General features: G+C 42.6%; 1 protein-coding gene across 11 annotated transcripts in view; it reads right to left on the bottom strand.

Moving 5' to 3' along the window:
* Positions 1-18,518, bottom strand: part of IL13RA2 (interleukin 13 receptor subunit alpha 2) — a 72,579-nt gene that overhangs the window by 25,118 nt on the left and 28,943 nt on the right. Inside the window, exon 1 of one of the 11 annotated variants that reach the window (XM_045471410.1) lies at positions 14,843-15,078. The exons of 5 other annotated variants lie outside the window; for them this stretch is intronic. The gene's annotated coding sequence lies outside the window, so the exon portion shown is untranslated. Of the gene's footprint in view, positions 1-14,842; positions 15,079-18,518 lie in introns of those variants that run through there. 5 more of the 11 variants (XM_045471420.1, XM_045471409.1, XM_045471418.1 and 2 more) reach the window with 5 other exon arrangements.

The following is an 18,518-nucleotide window of genomic DNA, read 5'->3' on the forward strand; positions in this document are numbered from 1 at the left end:
AGTTTAAGCTGCCTAACTCAACACCCAAGGGGAGAAGATGAATAGGCGGTTGGACATTTGACTCTGGAAATTCAGGGAAAGACCAGAGCTACAGATATATATTTGACAGTCACCAGTACATAGATAGTATTAAAGCCACATGAACAATTGAAGTCCTCTAGGGTATACTATAAAGTAGATGAAATAAAGAAAAGAGAACCAAGGCCTGAGGTCTGGGACACTCTAATATACAGAGGTCAAACAATGAAGATATACCAACAAGGGAGACTAAGGCGAGGCCAGGGAGGTACGAGGAAAACCTCTAGAGTTTTTGGTGCCCCAGAAACCATGTAAAGAAAATGGTTCAAGGATAGAGTGATAGACAATGTCAAAAGCTGCTGACAGGACAAATAAGATGAGGCCTGAGAATGGTCTAATAGATTGGGAAAATGGGAAATAACTGGGGACCCTGATAAGGGAAAAGGTGGAGTATCTGGAGGAAATCTCAGATTAAAGTGGTTCACAAAAGGATAGATGGGCAAATGGAAACCATGAGTATAGATAACTCTGCTGAGGAGTTTGCTATAAAGGGACACAGGTGCTCCATTTTTTTTTTTCCAAATTTTTACTTAAATTCAAGGTAGTTAACATATAATGTAATATTGGGTTTCAGGAGACTGTACTGATTCGTCACTTACCTAGGACATCCAGCGCTCATCCCAACAAGTACCCTCCTTAATGCCCATCCCCCATCTAGCCCATCCCCCCACCCACCTCCCCTCCATCAACCCTCAGTTTGTTCTCTATAGTCAAGAGTCTCTTATGGTTTGCCTCCCTCTCTGTTTTTATCTTCTTTTATTTTTCTTGCCTTTCATTTTTAAAACACCGGGATATTCTCTCTTCTCAATACACTTTCATTAGCTCTTCAGCTTCAGAATAATACTTCCCATGGTCACTTGAAGATTAAACCAGGGGCGCCTGGGTGGCGCAGTCGGTTAAGCGTCCGACTTCAGCCAGGTCACGATCTCGCAGTCCGTGAGTTCGAGCCCCGCGTCGGGCTCTGGGCTGATGGCTCAGAGCCTGGAGCCTGTTTCCGATTCTGTGTCTCCCTCTCTCTCTGCCCCTCCCCCGTTCATGCTCTGTCTCTCTCTGTCCCAAAAATAAATAAACGTTGAAAAAAAAATAAAAAAAAAAAAAGATTAAACCAGTTTTGGAACCTTGTAAGCTTACTTTTTAAAAGTGCTTATGACAGGGGCAACTGGGTGGCTCAGTTGGTTAAGCTTCAGACTGTGGCTCAGGTCATGATCTCTTGGTCTGTGAGTTTGAGCCCCGGGTCAGACTCTGTGCTGACAGCTCAGAGCCTCGAGCCTGCTTCAGATTCTGTTTTTCCCTCTCTCTCTGCCCCTCTCCCACTCATGCTCCATGTCTCTCTCCCTCTCTCTCTCTCTCTCTCTCAAAAATGAAAAAACGTAAAAAAAAATTTTTAACTGCATATGACAAAAAAACAGTTATTTTTGTACTTGTATGCAGGCAGAGATTGTTTTCCAGTGGACTTATTGCCCTTCCTAAAAATGAATTTCCTATTTTAAGACAACTCGTTCTTTATAATCATCTGCTTAGAAGCTCTAACTAAATCCACTTCATAATCCTAAGTGATAGATCTACCTACCTACCCACTTTCTCACTGTTTTTTTGTTTTGTTTTGCTTTGCTTTTCATTTTGAGACAGAGAGAGCATGAGTGGAGGAGGGGCAGAGAGAGAGAATCTCAAGCAGGCTCCACGCTGTCAGTGCCGAGCCGGACACGGGGCTCAAACTCACAAACCATGAGATCATGACTTGAGCCGAAATCAAGAGTCAGATGCTTACCTGACGGACCCACTCAGGCGCTCCTCTCACTGTTTTCGGTAGCTGCTTCTGAACCTGGGTTAGACCATGTTTCCTAAGTGACTTTAGAGTCTTCTCATCAAAACGGAATCTCCGAGTCTCTATTTTTCTAATCTGTCTGATGGCTGTATGTATGGATGCTGACACGGTCATAGGCATCCATCCAGATCTTCATTTCCCAGACATTTCCTGAGCATCCATTTTGCACTCAAGGCTACAGATACGAAAACAAGCAAAACGCACTGTTCCCTACGCTCGAGCCTACTCAAGGAGCAGTCAGAAACACAGTTACTCGCTACACTCCGAGTAGAGTGGCCAAAATCTGGAACACCACCAACAACAAACGATAAAGGGGATGTGAAGCGACAGGAACGATCATTCCTCGCTGGTGGGAATGCGAAACAGTACAGCCACTTTGGAAGACAGTGTGGTGAATTCTTCAAAGCTAAATATATTCTTACGATACTACCTAGCAATTGTGCTTGTTGATATTTACCCAAAGAAGTCAAAAGCTACGTCTACACAAAAATCCGAGCGTGGATGTGTTTAGCAGTTTCATTCATGATTGCCAACACTTGGAAGCAACCCAAGATGTCTTTCAGGAGGTGAATAGATACATAAATTATAGTACATCCAGACAGACGATGGAATATTACTCAGTGCTAAAAAGAAATGAGTTATCAAGCCATCAAAAGACATGGAGGGAGGGCTCTTGGGTGGCTCAGTTGGTTAAGTATCCGACTCTTGAGTTCAGTTCGGGTCATGATCTCATGGTTCGTGGGTTCGAGTCCCGCATCGTGCTCTGTGCTGACAGCTAGGAACCTGGAGCCTGCCTCCTCTTTCTGCCCCTCCCCCACTCACACTCTGTCTCTCTCTCTCTCTCTCTCTCTCTCTCAAAAATGAATAAACATTAAAAAAAAATTTTTTTAAGACATGGAGGAGCTTTAAACACCTATTACCTAGTGAAAGAAGCCAATCTGAAAAGGCTACATACTATATGCTTCCAGCTATATGACATTCTGGAAAAGACAAAAGCATGAAGATAATAAAATGACCAAAGGTTGCCAGGGGTTGGAGTGAGGGAGAGGGATGAACAGGCAGAGCACAGAGAATTTTTAACGCAGTTTGTGTCTACACAAAACGAAGACCAACATTTCGGAACATCTTTTCAGCTACATGACATGTGCTTAAGTTCTGACCCAAAAGATATAAACGGAAGTGTTATCTCCAATCTCTGGGTCATGCCTTTAGAAAGGATGGTCTTTGGAGCGCCTGGGTGTTCAGTCTGCTAAGTGTCTGACTCTTGATTTTGGCTTAGGTCATGATCTGAGGTCATAGTCGGGAGATCAAGCCCTGTGTTGGGCTCTGCGTGGAGTGTGGAGCCTGCTTAAGATTCTCTCTCTTTCCCTTCGCCCCTTCTCTCTCTCTCTCTCTCTCTCTCTCTGTCGTTCTCTGTCTCAAACAAACAAATAAATAGCAAACAAATAAAATAAAAAGAATGGACCTTTTCATTACATTTTTTTTAATGTTTATTCATTTTTTGAGAGACAGAGCGTGAGTGGGGGAGGGACCCAGAGAGAGGGAGACACAGAATCCGAAGCAGGCTCCAGGCTCTGAGCTGACAGCACAGAGCCCCATACGGGGCTCGAACTCACAAACAGTGAGATCATGACCCGAGCCGAAGTCGGACGCTCAACCGACTGAGCCACCCCGGCGACCCCCGAGAATGGACCTTTTCTCCTTTCCCCATTCTGCTACTTAGAATATGGTCTTGGCAGTGAGCCACCTTTGAACAAGTAGATGAGGGAAACACCCTAGGTGTGGCAGAACAACAAGTTCAGAGTAACCCAGGGCTCTTGACCTCATGCAATAAAGCTGCATATTCTTTCTGCAGCCTTGGATTCGCTACCTCAAGACAGTCATGTGAGAGCAAAATAAACCACTTTCTTATTTAAGCAAAACCCATAACCTAACTAGAGAAGTATTTAGCATTGTGTATTAAAATACTTTAAAAGTTCATAACCCTTCGAGCACAAATTTCCAAGAAATAAAAGAACTTTGCATTATTACAGTCCAACCCCTCATTTTCTACGTAGCCTGAGTCAGAAGCTCGTTCCTGTAATTAAGCTTATGCCGCACTTCCTTTGACTGAAGCCTCCAAACAGATACTTTGGGCAGGGGAGGGGAGAACATACGGAACCACCCCACTTGCAAATATTACAGCCACAAAACGCCACAGCAGAAACTTTTCACCAAACACACACACACACACACACACACACACACACAGAGTCATCCACAAGAGGATCTAAGTCGTCGAGGACTCTCCAAGGCCCTCTGGAGGTTCTGCTGATGCACTCACACAGTTTTAATCACATGTAACTTCCCCTTTTCCAGATATTGACAGTTCATCCCACACGCTTTGGTTGTTATCAAGATGCCCTGGAGTTCAAGCGGCCTCTCGATAAATCAGTACCAGCTCTATCAACAGCGTGCGCTGTTCTTCCTGCAAAAGTGCTAGACGAAGCACAAGGCTGATTCCACAATCAGAGATTAATCGCTGCTGGGTGAGCAAAGCCAAACGTGCCTAGGGAAAAGAAAAAGTACCCGTAACAGAATCACGCCTTTTAAAACATGGCTTTGTCTTCCTTTGCCTGAGCATCCAAGGGAAAGTTAGAATGACTAATACCTCCGACCCCCCAATTCCACTTCATTCCTTAGAAGTGGGTGGGATGCTTTTTGGGAGCAATGACGCCCACTTGATTCTATCGATACTTACTACCAAAAGGCAATCAGATATGTGTACAAATTTACACACGCACATAGCATACACACACACACACACACACACACACACACACACACACACTTGGCTTCTACCATGGCTTATATATAAATGAGAAAATAGAGGCCAGAGAAATAAAATGATTTTCCCATAATTCCATTTCTTTTGAGCTTATGTTTTTAAGTACTGCCACTCTGATCATTTTTCTGCTTTGCAAGAAGCAAAGACTTGACTGCTTTTTTCCAAATTCATCCGTCAGATTTTGCCTCTTCTCCTTTCTTTTTTTTTTTTTTTAATTTTTTTAATGTTTATTTCTCTATCTTTGAGAGAGAGAGAGAGAGAGAGAGACAGGCAGACAGACAGACAGAGTGCGAGCGGGGGAGGGGCAGAGAGAGAGGGAGACACAGAATCCGAAGCAGGCTCCGGGCTCTGAGCTGTCCACACCCAGCCCGACACGGGGCTCGAACTCATGGACCGTGAGACCATGACCTGAGCGCTCAACGGACCGAGCCACCCAGGCGCCCCCTTTTTTCCCTTTCTTTATGCGATCTAGATTAGCTTCCACACCCGAAACTAAACTTGCCTCTCTGATTTTTTATCGTAACTTCCTAACAAAATCCCAAATCTGAATGAACTCAACTCTCAGCTTTCCTCTGTGCCTGTCACTGCGCAGGTGGGTGGTGATGGAAGAAGTCCCACAGTAGATTAGTTTCAGGATAAATTCCTAACATTCCATGTTAAATAAATCCACAGTACCGCTCAAGAACACCATTACGGGTCTCTGTTCAACTTTATTCCAGTACTGACAACAATGAAAACCTTCTCCTGATGTCTTTCATTCTTTTACCCCTTCTCCTCCAACCTCAGCATATGACCTGGTCTCTTTAAAAACAAAATTAAGCTGTCAGACGCAAACTCGGTCATCTTCATGATTCCACACATTTCCCGCATCCTTTCTTCCTTCCCTCCTGCTATAATAAACGAAGTATATGTCCTACCCATCTAAGGTAAAACACATACCCTGCCCACGTTATCAGAACCTTACAATTCAATGCTTTCCTTCTCTCTTTAATATCTTCAACGTGCATAAGATGTAGGTACAGATATACATCTCAGTCAGATACATCCCATTCGCATTCAAACATGCTCTTTACTCCCTAAGCTTAAAAAACATAAACTACCTTGCCCACATATTTGCCTCCAGCTACTACTGCTCCAATCCTTCCTCACAGCCAAATTTCTAGAAAGAGTTGTCTATACTTGGTACTTTCTCCACACCCCCACTCACTCTTTATCATTCCGTTTCCTTCCAGTTTCTTCCTTCATCCCACCACCAATCCATGACTCTCTTAAAACAGGTCCCGCGAGGGGCGCCTGGGTGGCGCAGTCGGTTAAGCGTCCGACTTCAGCCAGGTCACGATCTCGCGGTCCGTGAGTTCGAGCCCCGCGTCAGGCTCTGGGCTGATGGCTCAGAGCCTGGAGCCTGTTTCCGATTCTGTGTCTCCCTCTCTCTCTGCCCCTCCCCCGTTCATGCTTTGTCTCTCTCTGTCCCAAAAATAAATAAACGTTGGGAAAAAAAAAAAAAACAGGTCCCGCTAGAATAACTAATGACTTCCTGGTTACTGAATCCAATCAGTACTTTTTATTCCAATCTTCTTTCTCTCTTGGTGGCATTCACCTGTTTATCACCATCCCTGAAACACTACTTCCTTGGCTTTTCTGACAAGAGCGTTCTAGCGTCCCTTCCATCTCTCGGGCTACACCTTTCAGTTCTTTTTTAGGCTTATCCTTCACTTCTCCTAATATTTCACGTCAGAGTTCTTTGAGGCCCTCATTTCTTCTGACAATGTGTTCTCTCTGGGTGACTTTATCTACTATCTATTTCCACATCTTCCATTACCATCAATACGACAATGGCTTTCAGACATTTATCTCTCATCCGAACTAGCTAGTTGGCAGTGATGTCTATTCAACAGTACAAGCCAGAAACCAACGAAACTGTCACCCTAAACACCTGATACTGTATCTCCTATGTCCAGTCTGCAATCGGATTCAATCCATTTTTCAAACCTCCCTTGAAACTCCTCATACCCATCCATATCCCTCCCAGGCTAGTCCAAATCACCACCATCATTTGCCTGGACTGTTACAATAGCTTCTTTAAAAAAAAAAAAAAAAATCTATATTCAACTTTTAACTATCACCTATGGACACTAACAAACATTTCTTAAAGTAATTTCTAGGCCCAACATGGGCCTTGAACTCATGACCCCAAGATCAAGAGTCTCATGCTTTTACAGACTAAGCCAGCCAGGAGCCCCTACAATGGCTTCTTAATACATCTCCTCGAATTTACTCTGGCCCTGCTCTATTTCCACACTCCCTTTTTTCTGTTTTCTAAGTGCAAATCTGACCATGCAACTCTCCTGCTAAAAATTCTTCAGGGCTTCCTCGTTATCTTGGGATAAAGATAAAAATTGTTTACTTGGTCCTCAAGGTCCTAAATACTGTGGCATCTGAATACTTCTCACCACTCTCACCATATCTGCCTGGAATATTCATCTCTCTATCCCTCATGGTCAACTGTGAGGCCCGTGACAGGAGGGACTACTTCTGCTTTTATATTAACACAAGACCTATCACGGAGCAGGCAACAAGTGTTTGGTGAATGAATGAATGAATGAATGAACCGCTATGGCTTTAAGACTTTTGTTTGGGAAAGCTGACAGACTCCTGATCCAAAATACACTTACCAGGGCTCTATCATGGGACCTTGATACTTTAGCATCTTCGGTCACCAAAGGATTCTTCTCAATAATATTCTTGAGGGGCAGTTGGTTAAGTGTCCAACTCTTGATTTCGGCTCAGGTCATGATCTCACGGTTGTGAGATCGGGCCCCACGTCGGGCTCCACCCCGAGCGTGAAGCCTACTTAACATTCTCTACCACCCTCTGCCCCTCCCCAACTTGCACATGCGCGCTTCTCTCTAAAAAAAAAAAATAAAATAAAGAAATAATGTTTTTGAGCTATGTAAGTAACAAACTAGCACTTATCAAAGAACAGCAGAAGAAAGTATATCTTCCCTGGAACAGTGATGAATCCCACTTATGCAGATTATCTTAAAATATCCAGATAATCCTTCCATAGATGATTTCAAAACACTGATGGACAACGTAATTCACTTTTTCTCTCTTTCAAAGAACATGAATACACATGGGGACTAGGAATACTCAAAGCATTAATGTAACTTATCATCTCTTTCCTTTCCTCTATTTCTAGTACCAAATGGTAGCATGACTTCCCGAGCAGTGTCCTAAATAGAAACATAGGAGTCATTCCAGATTCCTTTTTCTCATTTATCGTCAACCACCATTTCGTACACGCACACACACAGTATCCTAAAGATTCCATTCCCTAAATACCTTGGGGATCCATCCATATCACTCCATCTTCATTCCCACGACTCATCCTAGCCCTTAACATCTCCTGATGTATTTCCATCTTCTAACAAGACAGATTCGTGTCATTTTCCATGCAGTAGTCAGTGTGACCTTTTCAGAACACAAATGTGTCCATTTAAACTCCTTCACTAGCTTCCCGTTGTCCTAGAGAATAATTTACAATAATAGCTCACAATTCAACGGACTCACGGTGTGACAGTGCTTTTGAAAGCTTTTCACTGTATTAATTCACGTAGTCCTCACCACAGCAATATGAAATAGGTCCTGATGTCATCCCATTTTACCAATAAACAACAAGGCAACCGAGGTCCAGAGAAGGTAAATGATTATCACAGGATCTCGTAGCTGATAAGTGATGGAGCCAGATTCAAAGCCAGGCAAGAGTCATTCCAGAATTTGTGCCCCAACCTCTATGGTGTACTGCCTGTCATAAAATAAAGTACCAATTCTTTAGCATGGCAATCAACACTTTCCATTATCTGGACCTTACCAGCACTTTAAGTGTCATTTCCCGCATGTAGATCTTAAAAAATAAGGTCTTGTCTTCTCTCTAAACTTTCGTCCATGCAGGTCCCCTGATACCGATACTGTTTTATGCAGCCTACTCACGGATTCCTCCTCGTCACTGAGATTTAGCTCAGATAGCAGCACTTCCCTCCGTATGCTTTCTGAGTACTCCTTCTCCTAGACTAGACTGTGAGTTACATCTACCCTCTTTACAGAAATATTAGGAAATGAAAGTCTGCAAAGGCACTTGCAATTTAATGACGGGAAGAGACTCACCAACAGAAGGACGCCTGGGTGGCTCAGCCGCTTAAGCGTCTGACTTGGTCTCAGGTCAGGATCTCACGGTTCATGAGTTCAATCCCCGCGTTGGGCTCTGTGCTGACACCAGCTCAGGGCCTGGAGCCTACTTTGGATTCTGTCTCTCTGCTCTTCCCCTGCTTGTGCATGCTCTCTTGCTCTCTTGCACTCTCTCTATCTCCAATATAAATAAGTAAACATTAAAAGAATTAAAAATAAAAATAGGGGCGCCTGGGTGGCTCAGTCAGTTGAGTGTCTGACTTCAGCTCAGGTCATAACCTCGTGGTCTGTGAGTTCAAGCCCCGCATCAGGCTCTGTGCTGACAGCTCTGAGCCTGGGGCCTGCTTCAAATCCTGTGTCTCCCTCTCTCTCTGCCTCTCCCTGCTCGTGCTCTGTCTTTCTCTCTCAAAAATAAATAAATATTTAAGAATATTTTTTAAAAAAAGGAAAGAAAGAAAAGAAAAAGAAAAAGAAACAGACAAGTGTAACTGTCTGTGTTTTGCTCAAAGTTTTTTTTTTTTTTTTTTTTTTTTTTTTTTGCTTCTCCCTCCCATTTCAAGGAGATAACCAGGCTTTTTTACTCTTCTTTCCCTTGCTTAAGGGGATCCCTCCTCCCCTATTGCCAAGACTAAAAGCAGAAGTTGTGCACAGACTTACCTTCCTAGCTTTTGTATTGCCAAAACCCAAGCTCAAGGGAGAGGTTATGCTTAGGAGCATGGATGCAGGTCTCAAGAAGACAGATGAACTTCCTTTTAGGGCATTCAGGAGGGAAAGGGACATATAGTTTAGACAAAAGTAAGTCAGGGGTGTGGCAGGGGTTAGAAGTAGCAGGGGGAACAGCTCAACGTTGGATGGTAGCAACCTAGGAAGGGGCAAAAGTTCAGAGGTATTTTAATGAGTGGGCTGGGCCCTAGACCCAGGGGACGTAATCTCAGCAATGACCCAGTCCCCCAAGCTTTGTCTAGAAGCAGTAGCAGCAGCAAACGTAAAAGGGCCATCCCCGGTGGAGGCAAAATGGTATATCAGAGAGTTGACTGAGAAGTAAAAGATCAACGACCAAAAGGGCCTCCCTACTCTTCGGTGTGGCCTAAGACCTCAGAATATTTGTGTCACCCAGTAGGATGCTCAAATATTAACTGAAATTGCATATCTTACTTTGCCGGCAGAATGCTAAATACAAGGCAGCCTAAAGAACACTTTGAAATAGCAGCACTCTCAACAATAACCACCTTATGCCGGTCAGAGTGGCTAAAATGAACAAATCAGGAGACTTTAGATGCTGGCGAGGATGTGGAGAAACGGGAACCCTCTTGCACTGTTGGTGGGAATGTAAACTGGTGCAGCCGCTCTGGAAGACAGTGTGGAGGTTCCTCAGAAAATTAAAAATAGACCTGCCCTATGACCCAGCAGTAGCACTGCTAGGAATTTACCCAAGGGATACAGGAGTGCTGATGCATAGGGGCACTTGTACCCCAATGTGTATAGCAGCACTCTCAACAATAGCCAAATTGTGGAAAGAGCCTAAACGTCCATCAATTGATGAATGGATAAAGAAATTGTGGTTTATATACACAATGGAGTACTACGTGGCAATGAGAAAGAATGAAATATGGCCCTTTGTAGCAACGTGGATGGAACTGGAGAATGTTAGGCTAAGTGAAATAAGCCATACAGAGAAAGACAGATACCATATGGTTTCACTCTTATGTGGATCCTGAGAAACTTAACAGAAACCCATGGAGGACGGGAAGGAAAAAAAAAAAAAAAAAAAGAGGTTAGAGTGGGAGAGAGCCAAAGCATAAGAGACTCTTAAAAACTGAGAACAAACTGAGGGTTGATGGGGTGGGGGAGGGAGCGGAAAGTGGGTGATGGGCATTGAGGAGGGCGCCTGTTGGGATGAGCACTGGGTGTTGTATGGAAACCAAATTGACAATAAATTTCATATATTGAAAAAAAAAAGAAATGTGAGATTTCTTCCATACTGAAATTGCAGACGAATTTCGCAGTAACTTCGATTATAATAAGGTGTGGTACATTCTGAGAGGCAAGCACCTAGAAGCACTGAGGACAGGTGCCTAATCTGCTCCGTAGCGGTCCAGTAAGAGTCCTTACAGAAAGTAGTACCTCGACTATCTCACAGATAAGGAGTAGGTGTTTGCCGGCGCAGGGAATATGAGGGAGGGACTCCTCCTCAACGGAAATTGATTAAGCCAAAGGAGGGAAGTGAGAACGCGTAACGAATCCAGACCTGTACGAGCGGTTTGTTTGGGCTGTAGGGTAAGAGGTACACAGGCATGTTTTCTGAGCCATGTTAAAAGAGTCTGGAGTTAATACTGGTGGTAATAAAGGGGACTGACAGCAAGTGGCATCGAGGAAGACTACTGAAGTAGGAGATCTCAAGGAAAAAAGTATTCAAAAGCCAAGTGCTCCGAAGCCAAAAGGGATGGCGTGGGGGCGGGGAGGGGGGGGGGCGGTTAGTAAGACAAGAATGGCAATGTGCCTCTTGTACTTGGACATAAGAAGCAGTTAGTGACTTTGGTAAAGGCAGTCCTATGTATAAATCGCTTTTTATTGGAGCCTAGTTGTATAGGTTCTATAGGTCTCGGTTATACAGGGAAGGGTTAAGAAAAGATAGCTTGCTTTCTTCACTGAATAAAGAACCCCTACAGAGGAAGAGACTAAAAGACAGAAAAGAAAGGGAATACTTATGTAAAGAAATCCCTGAAGAAAGCAAGAGGCCAGGGGCGCCTGGGTGGCACAGTCAGTTAAGCGTCCGACTTCAGCCAGGTCACGATCTCGCGGTCCGTGAGTTCGAGCCTGGGCTGACGGCTCAGAGCCTGGAGCCTGTTTCCGATTCTGTGTCTCCCTCTCTCTCTGCCCCTCCCCCATTCATGCTCTGTCTCTCTCTGTCCCAAAAATAAATAAACGTTGAAAAAAAAAAAAAGCAAGAGGCCAGCATGTAATCTAAAACAAAAGCGGAGGGGCCCGAAGTCGGTTGAGCGTTCGACTTCGGCTCAGGTCACGATCTCGCGGTCCAGGAGTTCGAGCCCCGCGTCGGGCTGTGTGGTGACAGCTCGGAGCCTGGAGCCTGTTTCGGCCTCTGTGGCTCCCTCTCTCTTTCTCTCTGACCCTCCCCCGTTCATGCTCTGTCTCTCTCTGTCCCAAAAATAAATAAACGTTGAAAAAATAAATAAATAAATAAATACGCATTAAAAAGTAAAGAAATAAAACAAAAGTGGAAAGACGGAATTTGGACCGACGGAGGGCTCTGAGACAGGACAAAAGCAGGGATGAAGACAAAAATCGATTGTGTTTATAAGAGGCGGTGGGGTGGGTGCATCAGAGGTTCAGGCACACTTGATGGCGTTTATTTTCTGCGTGAAATGGGAGCCACGCCTACCTGCTGAGGATAAATATGTTGTAGCTGAGTAGGAGGCTCAATGACAGAGGATAAAGTTTGCAATAGCCACCAAAGAGGGTGTAAGAGAACTGAGGGAAATCCCGAAGGCTCTGAGTAAAACCACGTAGAAGGATGACCTGCTTAGTACCTCTTCCTTCTTCGCGTTTCAGCTCAGATGTCACTTGCTCAGAGGCGTTGAAATGAAGCCCCTGTGACGTGCTTTACAGGCACTGCATTTCCTTTAAAGACTTATAATGGTTTTAATCTTGGACTAATTTGTGGGATAAGTGGATTCACTTCTACTCCGTTAGACCGTAAACTCCGTGAGAGGTCAGGGGTCACATGTATTTTGCGCTACGTGACCGGGATGCGGGTATAGTTGGGTGAGCAACGAACTAGAACTTAAGCTCTAAGGAGGCAGGGACTTCAAACGGTTTATGCTGTATCCTCAGTGCCTAGCACAGTGCATGGCACATAGTAGATGCTCAGTAAATATCTACCTGAATAAACGAAACGGATATGGCAGAACACCAAGGCTCCTGACTTCCGTTCCAGTGCTCTTCCCACTCTATTACGGCAGCCCATACCCGATGTTCCATATGTTACGGTTACCGGAATAAGGGCCTACGCATACGCATTATCTCTGTTTTCCTCAAGAAGAAAGGGAGGCTCTGAAAGATGCAATATCACGTGCCAGTTAAACAGCGAGGATGTGCCAGAAACAGAATTCAGTTGCAGGTCTTCCTGGCTCCAAAATCTGAGTTCTTTCTCCTATTCCATGCTGCCTGCTGAGGTATTAAGTGATAAAAGATTCAATCTGTGAACCTGCCTAGGGATATGTGCATTTGAAAGTCTCCCCAGCGTCCCCACTGGCAAAGAAAAACAAAACAAGTAAACGAAACGCTTCTGCATCCAAAGTAATGACTTTGGCGGTAAAATCTCGGGCGAAGGGACGGAGACAGGCCAACGAGGAAAATATTTGTGAGCTGGCACCTGTTGACAGTCTCCTAAATCACACCCCGTAGGCGCTTGCTGACCTATTCTACAGCCCTGTACACTATCCATCTCACCAGCATAAGGCTTGATTACACAGCGAGAATGGAAGACATAATTCCAAAGAGCGTAACTTCTCGGCGTTGCTTCAGCAGTGACGCTAGAAACAGCATGGAATAATGGGAACGGCAGGGACTGCAGCCACACAGATCTGGGCAAGACACTTGAGAGCTCTCTATGCCCCAATTTTCTTATCTTATCAAATGAAGGCAATGATATTTGCCACCATAAGGTTTAGGAAATGATTAAATGAGATAGTACATGTAAATGTCTGCAGCATAGTGGGCATAATGACTCAATTGTTACTAGTTGCCTTCCCCTTCTTCCACATCCAGGAGCCACCTCCCAGCAATTCCTTGAAGACACCCTGAAAAACACATGAAAAAGGAACAAGCAAACCCACCCCACCCCCGCTCCTTTTGTTGAACCCTACTGTTTAAATGATCATTTTTAACATTTCTATTCCCTTTCATTACATTAGCCATAGTCAGGGCACTTGGCTCATTTCACAGATAAAGAAACTAAGATGAAAAGCTCTTAGTCCTTAGTTTATTATTCTCTGTTCATAATAATAATAATAATAATAATAATAATAACAATAATAATTCTATGCAGCTTGCTTAAGTCTTAAACTCTCTAAAACATTTCATATTTTAATAAAATTTGTATCAAAAACAACTGGTAAATTTCCTGCATTCATGTCCTGGTTTGATATACCCTCTTACATATTAAACAAAGAACACGAATCTGGAAATATCCAAAGAGAGTGCAGTGTGCAAAAGTGATGGTCAGATTTACTTGTTAACTATTTTTTCAGAAGAAAACAAGCATCAAATGTATAAGATGTTAGTTCATTTCAGACCAAAAGCAGTGAAAATTGGAATTTATATTTTCATAACTGTGTGTATGTAACCATAATATCCAAATAAATGAAAACATCACATATAGAGGATACACATGTTCCATAAATTAAATCAAAACATCATATAAAAATATACTAAGTCGTTCCTTTTAGAGGAGCTCTGTGGTTATTTCTGAGCTCAAGAGAGAAAAGTTGCTGCAAAGTAGTGAATTCTCATCTATAGGGAAAAAAAACCCACATAAATAATAATTTCAGAAAACCTCTTAACTCTACAATGCAATTATCCTTACCATTTCCAAAGGACCAGGTTTGCCTACAGGCAATATGATTTTTATAGGAGATAAAGGCCAATAAGAAAATAACTACAAATTAACTAAAAGCAAAAATGTTATTCATACTGATTATCCAGCACCTATTTGCTTCATGCGAAAAAATGCAGCATTTCCTCAAATTAATATATATCAAGTCAAATTATTTTTGCCATGAAAAGATTTATGAGCCCAGTTTTTTTTTATTTAAAAATTATTTATTTATTTAAAAAGAACTAATTAGTTAAAATAAGTTACCTCTCATCCCCCCACACCCTCTCCCAAACTTAAGTTCCAGACTTACTGTGAATGAATAATGTGTCCAGTTATAATCACATTCTTCTGAAATACCACTGAAATCTGTCTCAATGAATAGCTTCTTAGCTTAATGGATTTTAAATGACCTTAGAACTGAAGCCTTTATGTAGGAGGAGCTCTGGTTTATCTACCAAATGTACTGTCATGAGAAAATTTGCATTCAAAGCAGATCAGCATTCAAGGTTACATGTGTCAAAAGATTCAGAGGAAATCACGAAATTCATCAGAGTGATTTTTTTCCCCCTTTTTAATTAGTTCCTGCTATGGCATTTCAGGATGCCAATGTTATTTTACTATGTGACTCACCACATTGGGAATTAAAAGATAATCCAAAGGTAATTATGCAACTGCCAGGTCTATGCTGTTTCCTCAGTGTATACTATCCAAAGTACTTCACCGTTTTGAGTTTCAAATACCTCAAGCATGAAAAGAGTCATAAACGGACAAAGAATCTGGAAACCTGTTTCCTACTCTAGGCTCTCTCCCTCCCACAATCAGCTAGGTGACCCTGGGCAATTGCCTTAAATTCCTTAGGTCTCAATTTCAAACAATTTGTTAAATGGAACCTCAGAAGTCACCTAGTCTAACCTTCAAATGCAAGCAAAAACTGCCTTAAATGTAAAATTAGCAGTTAGAGCAAATGAGGTCTGACATCCTTGGTGCTGGCATTGAAATTCAGTCATCCTCGTGTATATGGGTGTTTCCCATTGAAAGCTTATCAAACATTTCCTTATATAACCAAACAGGATTTTCTTTCAGCCCAGATAAAATTAGGTTAAAAAACTCAGATCGCCACCAAATTGCCCCTCAACCTTCATGTCTCCACGGAGTAATTTCCATGTCCGGGAACCATGCAAAGCCATAAGAAGCTGGAACAGTTTTGATGCTTTTCTAAACCATATGACAGGATGTCAGGCATTTATTCCAAAATACAAGTAAATTGAGACTGAATCCAGTCCATATATCACCTGATATTACACTGGTTTAAAAAAAAAAAAAAAAAAAAGTGTCTTCCTTGGTTTGGAACACAGGTTCAGACCTGATACAGTCTCTCTGTTACCAAAGATATATTTTACCCTAAATATGCGAACAAACAGATAAAAGTCAAGGGGTCTGAATTAAGACCATGGATACAGCCTTCCTTCCATTACTAACTTTATGTTTTACTCGAAGATTTTTTTTTTATTATTATTCTTCACTGCATAGTTAATGCTTCACCCTAAATTGAAATTGGAAGGTGGGAAGAAATTGAGCCTTGTTTCAGGATACAGCTAGTTTGTCTCTTTCACAATCATATTTTTAGAAATTATTTATTAGGCCTACATGAGGAATCTTATAATCAGAATTTGCTGACACGATGGTAGGAAAAAGACCATGATTCAAAATCTTCTTTCCTTTTCCTGTGATTGCAATTCCAATTAACTTATTTATCATCTTCTATTCAAAAAAGTCTCCATGAAGTTTTCCTCAAGCTTCCTGTTTTCCCTAAATCTTCTGGTCCTTGCAAACATTTCATTATACTATATAGTTTTAATGGAGAGGTACAATTCCAAGAAATACAAGTATAATCATATCTTGGAATGATACAGTATATTTATTTATAGACATGCAAACCATAAGCTAAATATAGTTAACAAAACACAGTTGGAAAAAAATTTTTTAAGTTTATTTACTCTGAAAGAGACAGAGACAGCACCAGTTGGGGAGGGCAGAGAGAGAGAGGCAGAGAGAGAATGCCAAACAGGTTTTGCATTGTCAGCATAGAGCTGGGGGGCTCGAACCCACGGAGCCGCAAGATTATGACCTGGGCTGAACCCAAGAGTCGGACGCTCAACCGATTGAGCCACCCAGGTGCCCCAGTTGGACATTTAAAAAATAAATAAATAGAATAAACTACAGTTGGAAACAATCATGCACCATGCCTCAGCCGTTACATTTCATTAGATATGAACTTCTACTCTGATTTTATAGCTTAATCAGTGAAAGCCTAGGCTAAACTTTGCTTCTTGGTGTGAAGAGAAAGACATTACAAAGACAATTTATCTTAATATACTAAAAGTCCTATTTGATGGCTCTCTAGTGACATCAATAGAAGTTGCCAATGATGATTGTGTGCTTGTGTCTTAGCACTCATTCCTCTACCCCAGATACAAGGCATGTTGCAACTGCTAAACAAGAGAACTGGGGAGTAAACCTCATCGGTGCAGAGAAAGGAGGCTGGATAAGTCTAACTGGAGCAGTCCCTCCCTAGCTGGAAGTTAGTCCAAAATCAAGAGAGAGTATAAACCAACATGTGATGCAGGCCAGTCAGTTCTGGAAGGGGGCCAACAGAAACCAGGCAAAAAGATTTAGGCCTGGGCTCGAATTTCAGCAGAGACACAGAGCATTAAGCTTCCAGATGGGAGCCAAAGTCCAATTAAACAGCCCACAACAGATGGTGGGGTAAGAAACAAAAGCTAAAGCCTGAGGCTTACAGTTTCCCAGGGGCCCAAATCAATTCCAGAGGGAGGCATAGCACCCACTAGGCTACTTTCCGACTTCTACCTGCTAAAAAAGAATGGTTTTCACTGGGCCAAGGCTAGTGTCCGAACTGAGGCTTCCTAGGCTGATACCATGAAGTGAAGCTAGGACAGGCCTAGGGTACGAAAGTGCTCTCCCCGGCCTTCCCAGAAGAAACATGAGTATTACTTTATTTTCTCCACTGTCCCTCTGAGATGGCCAAGTAGATACTATTTCAGTGTTACAAACAAACACCACCCAAGTTGCAATAGGTTGCTACTTTCTAGAAGTCAAAAATTCAAGAGAAATACACACAGTCATATGGCTGCTAGGATTCTCTCTGGTTCCTCAGTAGCCAAACTAGTTGGCTGGCCGGGATCATCATATCTCTTTCACCGTGCAAAGCTATAATAACTCCTATTCTGTTGGCCATCAAAACAGGAAAACGGGTATTCCTGACCTGCCGTTCAAACGAAGCAATCAGCAGAGTCAGTATTTAATGCCCCAAAGTGTTATTTCCTTTGGAAGTCTAGAATACATTAAATAAGCAAAAACAAATAAAATAAATATCACACAATAAAAATAAAGTAACCACTGACTATTGTGTGTGTATGGACACGTACACACATACACACACACACACACACACACACACACACACACACAGGCTTCTTAACAAAATTACTGGATTTGAGAATAGTTTTTAAACGTTCAGGCAAATGTCAAACTCACAATGTTCTGAGAGCTTTCTTTTTCCTCGTAACACCCCCAGAAGACTGACCTGAAAAGTTATTTGTTAGACTTGGCATATTATACAGAAAAGCAGTGTCTTATAAAGAACACCTTCTGTGAGACAGAAGGAATCCAGACAGCCTGCTTTCCCTACATTCCAGGCTTTTTATTCCGAAACCAACTAATTGATGAATTCTGAATTCCCCTCCAGACTACAATAGATTGAACAGCAGAATGCCAGAGCCAAGATTCTCAGGAAATCCACGTGAGCTGAGAAATACAGTTAACAATATCACGGTCCAGTCCCCGGATTAACTCCAAACAGGCTTCAACACAGAGGTCAGCAGTGTTAGACTGCCTTCCCTTCACTCACATTCATGCAACAGTTTACAGCACAGCAATGTGCCAAGCACTGTGTTAGATGCTCGGGG

The sequence above is a fragment of the Leopardus geoffroyi genome, chromosome X (assembly GCF_018350155.1).
Source record: "Leopardus geoffroyi isolate Oge1 chromosome X, O.geoffroyi_Oge1_pat1.0, whole genome shotgun sequence".
Taxonomy (NCBI): domain Eukaryota; kingdom Metazoa; phylum Chordata; class Mammalia; order Carnivora; family Felidae; genus Leopardus; species Leopardus geoffroyi.